The 7,448-nt window shown below is 45.3% G+C and overlaps 1 long non-coding RNA gene across 9 annotated transcripts in view; it reads left to right on the top strand.

Annotated features, from left to right (window-relative positions):
• Positions 1-3,729: 3,729 nt before the first annotated feature.
• LOC144364913 (uncharacterized) overlaps positions 3,730-7,448 on the top strand; it is a 70,102-nt gene continuing 66,383 nt past the window's right edge. For 2 of the 9 annotated variants that reach the window (XR_013423037.1, XR_013423046.1), the window contains exon 1: positions 3,730-4,512. This is a non-coding gene — a long non-coding RNA (uncharacterized LOC144364913). The remainder of the gene's footprint in view (positions 4,513-7,448) is intronic. The other 7 variants (XR_013423039.1, XR_013423040.1, XR_013423036.1 and 4 more) reach the window with 5 other exon arrangements.

The raw sequence follows: 7,448 nt of genomic DNA, 5'->3' as shown, positions 1-7,448 counted from the left end.
TGTCGGACATTATCTGGGTGGGGACCAAGGCCTTTTCTCCCTGGCTGGCAAGAGGAAGTGCAGGGAGAACATGCCCAAGTGGTCTTTGAAGATACTCTGGGACTGGCTGTACTTGCACTGCTACAAGCCCTGCCCTTCAATTCAGAAGCTGAGCTTTCTGGACAGACCAACCTCTCAGTGCTGCACATATATGTCTGGCTCATCAACCTCTGGCGGTGGCTTCCCCAGACACGCTTTGGAAGGATGTCAAAGTCCCCAATCAGTTTAACATTTCCTGTCATGGTGCTAAGCCCTGGAAAGTGGCCCTGCCAGGTGGCAATAGCTGCTTACTGTAACAGTGCTGATAGTATCAGTACCAGGCCCATCAGTGTGCTCTTTGTCTGTGTGCTCCATGCTGCTCCACACAGGCCAGTGGGGAAAGCCAGCAGCCTTCTTCCAACAGAGAGAACCCCTCTCCTGCTGATCTCTAGTAGTACACCTGACCAGGGCTGAGGCTGGGAACCCGACAGGTGGACTCATCAACACACCACAGTTAATAAACTAGGCAGAAGAAATGATTGAGTGCAGACAATACCCTCACAGGTGTTAGACCACGACGCAAGAAAAGACCACTTACTCCAATTAAAATCATATTAAAGCAAGCTTATTATTTTGACCCGCCGGGCTGCCTTGCCCCTCAAAATCGTGGGAGCCAAGGACAGCCCTGAGGCTTCTTTGTGGCCCAGTTTTATAGCCCAAAAATTTACACAAAGGGGAGTTACAGATAACAACACTCTGAAGAGCATAACACAAGTTTACATTTTTGCTGGCCCCGGCATCAGAATTTATGGAGATCTTAGAGACTCAGAGAGGGTCCTTATCCAGCCAGGGAAGGCCAGAATTTATGAGGCATCACTAAGGTTTAGGAAAGGGTTGTTATATGGTCAGGGAAAACTGGACCTAGGTGAGTTCAGGGCACGGGCAGGCATTCCAATCAGCTTTACAACATAAACTAGTGGCCAGGCCATACAGACATCCTGATATTTTTACAGAAAACAGAAATGAATCCTTCATAACTTGTGACAAGCTGGCTTCTGATCTAATGAGATAACTAGGCTAGGTATATCAACAGGTAGGAATTAGAGTCAATTGAAAGAACTAGGGCTTCATCAAGAGCAGCAGGACCTGGCACCCTAGATCCTACACATTCCCATCACTTTAGTTTTTGAGAACCCCAAGAAGGCATCAGCCAACAGGAGTGCTCAAGGCTCAAGCCAGCTGTTCTGGGTTCCTGGTTCACTTCCCTTCTATGCAGAGGGTCTTCTATAGATCACTGCCAAGCATCAGGACCATCTTCTCTGTCCAGAGGTCTTTAGCAGGATGGTGTCAGCTGGCATCACTGCATTGTGACAAGGACTGCTCTACTAACACTGCCAAGTCTCCAGGCCTCCTCAGTGAAGAGACAAAAGATCCAAAGAAAGAAAAGGCCTCAGGCTGGTGTTGTGGCTCAGGGTAGAACACTTGTCTAGCATGTGTGAGGCACTAGTTTCAATTCTGGACACCACATATAAATAAACAAAATAAAGGTCCAAAAAAAAAAAAAAACCCAATCTTTTAAAAAAGAAAAGAAAAGAACTGCTAACTCTAATCAGAGCCAAACAGAAAAAGGGAATACAGAGAAATTTGGGGAGGACACTATTCAATCCTCTGTATTCATCAATACCTTTCTAATCAATGAGGTGGTATCATGGAGGGAAGGCAGGGCCACTCTGCCTTCCCAGACCATCTTTCAGCACATTAAGGGATGGCCAGCCACAAGCCCTCAGGCAACAACAGGAAGCCCAGGTCAAAATGCCTCAAAGAAGGCTCACAAAAACCCCCCTCCCTTCTGCAATCTGCATTTGGGGTAAAATTGGGAGTTCATAACCCACTTCAATCTAATGTATGAAATATGATATGTCAAGAGCTTTGTAATGTTGTGAAAAACCAATAAAAAAAAATAAAAAATTAAAAAAAAAACACTCCCTTCCCTCAAACAGAGGCCTGCCTCAGGGGCATAACACAAGGGCTACAAGGGGAGATGCCAGCTTCTGTAATCCATAGCCCAAAGTCCCTGACACACAGCAAGTGATGAGGAGTTTCCAACCATTCAGAATAGCTCAACACAGAAACTTCTGTGGGTCCTGAGGGATGTGGGCTGCTGATAAGTAGAGATGGCTGAGAAGCTGATTCTCTTTCTCAGGACAAGTACAACAAAGGTTTGGTTATAAATGGCCAGAAAGCATATTTGAAAAGACAGGGCTATTGATCAGGAAATAATGCTCTGGTGGAAGTAGCACTCTTTTCAATGAGTAATTAAGATGGTATCACTTGATAGCTACTCCAGGGATCATCCCTCTTTCTGCTCAGTGTCATTAATCTGGTGTCATGGCAACAGGCTGGCCTTGGGTTCTCCCTCTGGATCTTTCTTGTGCTAATGTGGCAATTTCCTGCCTCTGCACAAGTGTGTACATCCTTTCAGTGCTTGTTCCCTTAGCAGCAGCAGCAGCAGCAGCACTGGGGAACTTGCTAGAATCTCAGAATCTCAGACCCCACCACAGCATCAGAATCTGACCTTAGCAGCATCCGCAGATGTTTCAGAGTCACAGTCAAGTTCAGAAAGCACTGCTAGATAGAGACTTCCCTTTAAGAACACCAGCAACAGCTTCATGCAGAGGTTTCTCTTCTGAAGAGCCACTTTTTTTTTCCTATTAGTGAGCCTTGCTGGCCTGTCAAGATTTCAACAAAGAGTATGTGAGAGACACTGTTTATACTGTAAGGAAAAAGCCTTGGAATGTAGCCTGGGACTCTGGACTGTGAATCTGGCATCATGTTCCAGCTGTATAAAGCAGAGGAGGCTGTTCCAGAATCTGTACCAAACAAATGAGATCCATTCCAGCCAGGCTACAAGAGGATCCATCATAGCAATGAATTTCTTGTCTAAACACTGATCTAAGAATGTTCATGAAAAAGTGTTGCTATCCTAGAGAATCAAGTTTGAAGAAGTTTTCTCCATTCCTAGAAGGCATAGGAAAGGCCACAAGGCAGGTCTCTGCAATCATAATGAAATGAGAAAGAAGCCAATTCCCTGGATACTTTCATTCCTCTTAGTGGGAGTAGATCTAATCCTCAACAGTGTAATGATAGACCCAACCTGATCTTTTATTAAATTGGGAGCCATCTTGCCACAAAGCCATGAAAAGCTAATTTTGGCTTTACTATAAATTACTGCAAACTCTGAAGCTGCTTGGAATGCCTGCCCGTGCCTTGAACTCACCCATGCCTGGCTCTCTGACAAAATAGCAGCCCTCTCTGAAACTTTAGTGACACCTCATAAATATTGGCCTTCCCTGGCCAGACAACGACCCTCTCTGAGGCTCTAATGGTCTTCATAAATTCTGATGTTGGGGCCAGCAAAAAATGTAAACTACCATTAGTGTGATGCTTGTCAGAGTTCTGTTATCTGTAACCCCCCCCTTTGTGTAACCTTCTGGGCTATATGTTGGGGTGCAGCGGAGCGTCGGAGGGGAGAAACCACACAAGAGACTCACTTCATGCAATCCCAGGGGGGAAGTTTATTGAGGATCCTGTTCCAGCGCGCTGGGACTCTGTGCCCACTCAAGAAGGGAGAGCGGCTCAGAGCCCAGAGCGTAGGTCAGGTGGAGCTTAAGTACACTTTTTGGAGAGGGTGGGGGGGCTTTGCATACATCAGAACAAATCATCATGAGGCGCGGGAAAATTGAACAACAACCCTGAGTCAGGATTAGTGCATACATTGGCGGGAACAATTAGGGCAGGAGTGATTGGTGCTCCTAGGTGGGGTACACATTCAAACTGATTGGTTTAGGTCCTGCAATGCCTACGTGCCAAGCAACTCGGAACCCTTAGCTATTAAACAACCAGAAAGTCAGTGGAAATATTTACTGGGTAGTTCCAGTATTGTCCTAACAGCTACAGGGATTACAGGTTTTGGGGGTAGCAGAGGGACTCTAACAATACTAGTCTTTTACTTTTTAACCCAATCCCTGCACTTTGGAAACTTTAGGATGCCTGGTCTTTTACACTTTAACTCAGGCTCTGCGGCTTAGAATCAGCTTGGAAATTTTACCTTTACATATAAAGATGGGCTGTAGGAAAGGTGGGGCTGCTGTCTTGTTCCCACTGTTTTGGGAGGAAAAGGCAGTCCGGCCAGTCGAAATAATAAGCTTGCTTTAATTTGATTTTAATTGGAGTCAGTGGTCTTTTCTTGCATCCTGGTCTAACATTTTGGAGTTCCCCAGCATGATGACCCTGCCTGACCAGACCACAAGACCAGACTGCTGGAAATTCTGAAGCTGGCCTTAGCTCCAGGGCTCAGGGCTAGAGAGCCACTCTAGGGGGTTCGCAACTTGAGAAGTTCCAAGGCCTCGGAGTGAGCCTTCTGTCCCTGGAACCCTGCAGTGAACTGCCACACTAAAACTATCAGCAAGCACCTGGTGGAGGAGGCCTCCATAGGTAAGTGGCGCCTTTATAACATCTGATATCCGGTTAAGGGAGATCTCTTCTGATGACAGAGAGGTGGCCTGGCGAGGCTCACATACACTCCTGTCCGGACAGTATGAGAAATCGTTCTGTCTTCTGTTCTGTTCTGTAGGGAATTCCTCTGGAAGGGTAGAGAGGTGCAGATGGGCACGTACGCACTCCTACCCCGGAGCTTTGGCAAGACGTTGCATTGCTCCTCTGTTTTTCTGTTTTGGCGCCAGGTTTCTGTTTTTTTGTGTTTTGTTCTGTGTTCTATATGTTTTTTGTTTGTTTGTTTTTGTGCATTTTGTTGTGTGATTTCAGTGGTAAAAACTTAAGGATATTGGACGTGAAAATGGGTAATAAAGCAAGTCAGCCTGACACCCCTTTGAACTGTGTTTTAAGGAACTGTGATGAACTTTACCCCCCTTTGTAAGCAGAAGTAGAGAAGCCCCTGGCTGCCTTCTGGATCACACCCACTGCAGGAGGGCAATGCCTGCTGAGGATCTAAGAACTGAGTATCTCCCAGGTTAACAAGTGAGACTCCTTTAAAACCCCTTGTCCCTCCAGATCAAGAGAGTCACAACCTTTGGGCAGAGTCCCTGGTGTTTCTCCTTTGTTAGCAAAGCAACAAAACTCCCTTTTTATTTTTCTCAAAACCCTGTCCTCATTATTAAATTGGCATTAATTGGCTCTGAGGTCAGGAACCGAACTTTCAGTTACAAATTTTAATACCCCCCCACCCCCAGAACTTTTTGAGAACTGACTACTGAATTGTTAGGAGATGGAATGTACTTTGGGTGGAATCCTGTAAGTAAAAGGAGGGACTGAGGTACTCCCAGCAGCTGCGGAAGCCCTGTTGCTTTGGGGAATTCCTGCCTTCCTTCCTTGAACTGTAAGGATTATGCCACCTCTGTCTTCTTAAAAAAAGAGAAAAAGAAAAAGGAGAAACTTAATGCAGTAAAGTCGCCATGGAGACCCTTGATTTTATATTTTAGATTGCCCCTCTGTGAAAACATCTGGTCCCCTTGTGGGTGTTACCGCTGTTGACCGGTGACGAGTTCTTGCTCCCCGATGTTGAAGAATAACACCAAAGAAGCACGCTGAGGCAAGGTCAGAGTAGAAATTAGAAATTTATTAAAGGACAGAAGAAAGGACTTCTCCCAGAGAAAGAAGGGGACCCAGAAGGTGGAATCCGTGGAAGTGCGGTTGTTTCCCCTTTTTATAGTTCTTTCAGTGATGGAATGTAGGTTGGAAGGCCCGAAGGGTGGGACACAGGTGGGCCAAAGAAGTAGTCTGAGCAGGAAGGACTTCATTATCACTTCTTTGTGATGGGCTATCTCCAAATCTGTTGGGGCTGTATCCTGGGCTTCATTAACATTTCTTTGGGATGGACTGTCTTCAAATCTGTTGGGGGCTGTTCATTAATACTTCCAGGTAGACTTTGGCCTAGGGCATTTTCGGAACTTCATTAACATTCCATGAGTTGTCCTGTGTTTTTCCTGAGTCATTCCCAGCATGGCCTCCATTTTAGATTTCACTCGGGTTAGACCCGAGTTAACTACACTAACTACCTAACTTTAAATCTGGCTTCATGGGGACATCTATGGTGCCACTGGTGTAGGAGATTTTTCTATTATCTGCTCTGTTTTAAAATATTTCTGTCAGCCATAGCCATAGTTTCTGGAGCTCCTCTCTGTCTGTCCTGTGTCTTTGTTTCTGACCCTTTAAGACATGTGCAATAGTGTGTTGATATTATAAATTGTTTCTTGGGAATGATCTTGGCTGAATGTGTGTCTAAAAGATGATGTTTTATTGTAACAATCTGGTATCTGAATGGGTTTTTTGATGCATTGCACAATGCTGCAGTTAAAAGTTGAGTTTAGGTAATTGTTTAGTTTACGATTTCAGATAATTCATGCCAGAGAACTTAAATACTGTTGGGGTGCAGCGGAGCGTCGGAGGAGAGAAACCACACAAGAAATTCACTTCATGCAATCCCAGGGGGGAAGTTTATTGAGGATTCTGTTCCAGCTCGCTGGGACTCTGTGCCCACTCAAGAAGGGAGAGTGGCTCAGAGCCCAGAGCAGAGTTCAAGCGGAGCTTAAGTACACTTTTTGGAGAGAGTGGGGGGCTTTGCATACATCAGAACAAATCATCATGAGGCGCACGAAAATTGAACAACAACCATTGGCGGGAACAATTAGGGCAGGAGTGATTGGTGCTCCTAGGTGGGGTACACATTCAAACTGATTGGTTTAGGTCCTGCAATGCCTACGTGCCAAGCAACTCGGAACCCTTAGCTATTAAACAACCAGAAAGTCAGTGGAAATATTTACTGGGTAGTTCCAGTATTGTCCTAACAGCTACAGGGATTACAGGTCTTGGGGGTAGCAGAGGGACTCTAACAATACTAGTCTTTTACTTTTTAACCCAATCCCTGCACTTTGGAAACTTTAGGATGCCTGGTGTTTTACACTTTAACTCAGGCTCTGCGGCTTAGAATCAGCTTGGAAATTTTACCTTTACATTCCCCACTCCTTTTTTTTGACTACTTTTAATCTTAAAAGTACTGAATGAAAATTATTGGAAGGTCTCATTTTCCATTTCCACCAGTGGAGCATATTGCTGCCTGATTACCATGAGTTGTCCTGCGTTTCCTGGAATCAATTTCAGCATGGCCTACATTTTAGATTTCACTCGATATTAGATCCCGATTTGTCTAGCTACACTGACTACCTAACTTTAAATCTGCCTTCATTCCTCCCTCTAATTTGGGAACTCTTTACTGCTGTGAGGAAGGGGGACGAAGAGAATCTTTCTGGCTTCTTCAGGCTGAAAAGGGACGGCGTGGGGCAAGCAGTTCGGAGTCCCCCCTAAAAGTATCGGGTCTATCGAGTGATCCATGATAAAAGTCCAATTGAGGAGTA

The sequence above is a fragment of the Ictidomys tridecemlineatus genome, chromosome 1 (assembly GCF_052094955.1).
Source record: "Ictidomys tridecemlineatus isolate mIctTri1 chromosome 1, mIctTri1.hap1, whole genome shotgun sequence".
NCBI classification, from domain to species: domain Eukaryota; kingdom Metazoa; phylum Chordata; class Mammalia; order Rodentia; family Sciuridae; genus Ictidomys; species Ictidomys tridecemlineatus.
Note: the sequence above shows the minus strand (reverse complement) of the source record. Positions and strands in the feature narration are given on the sequence as shown.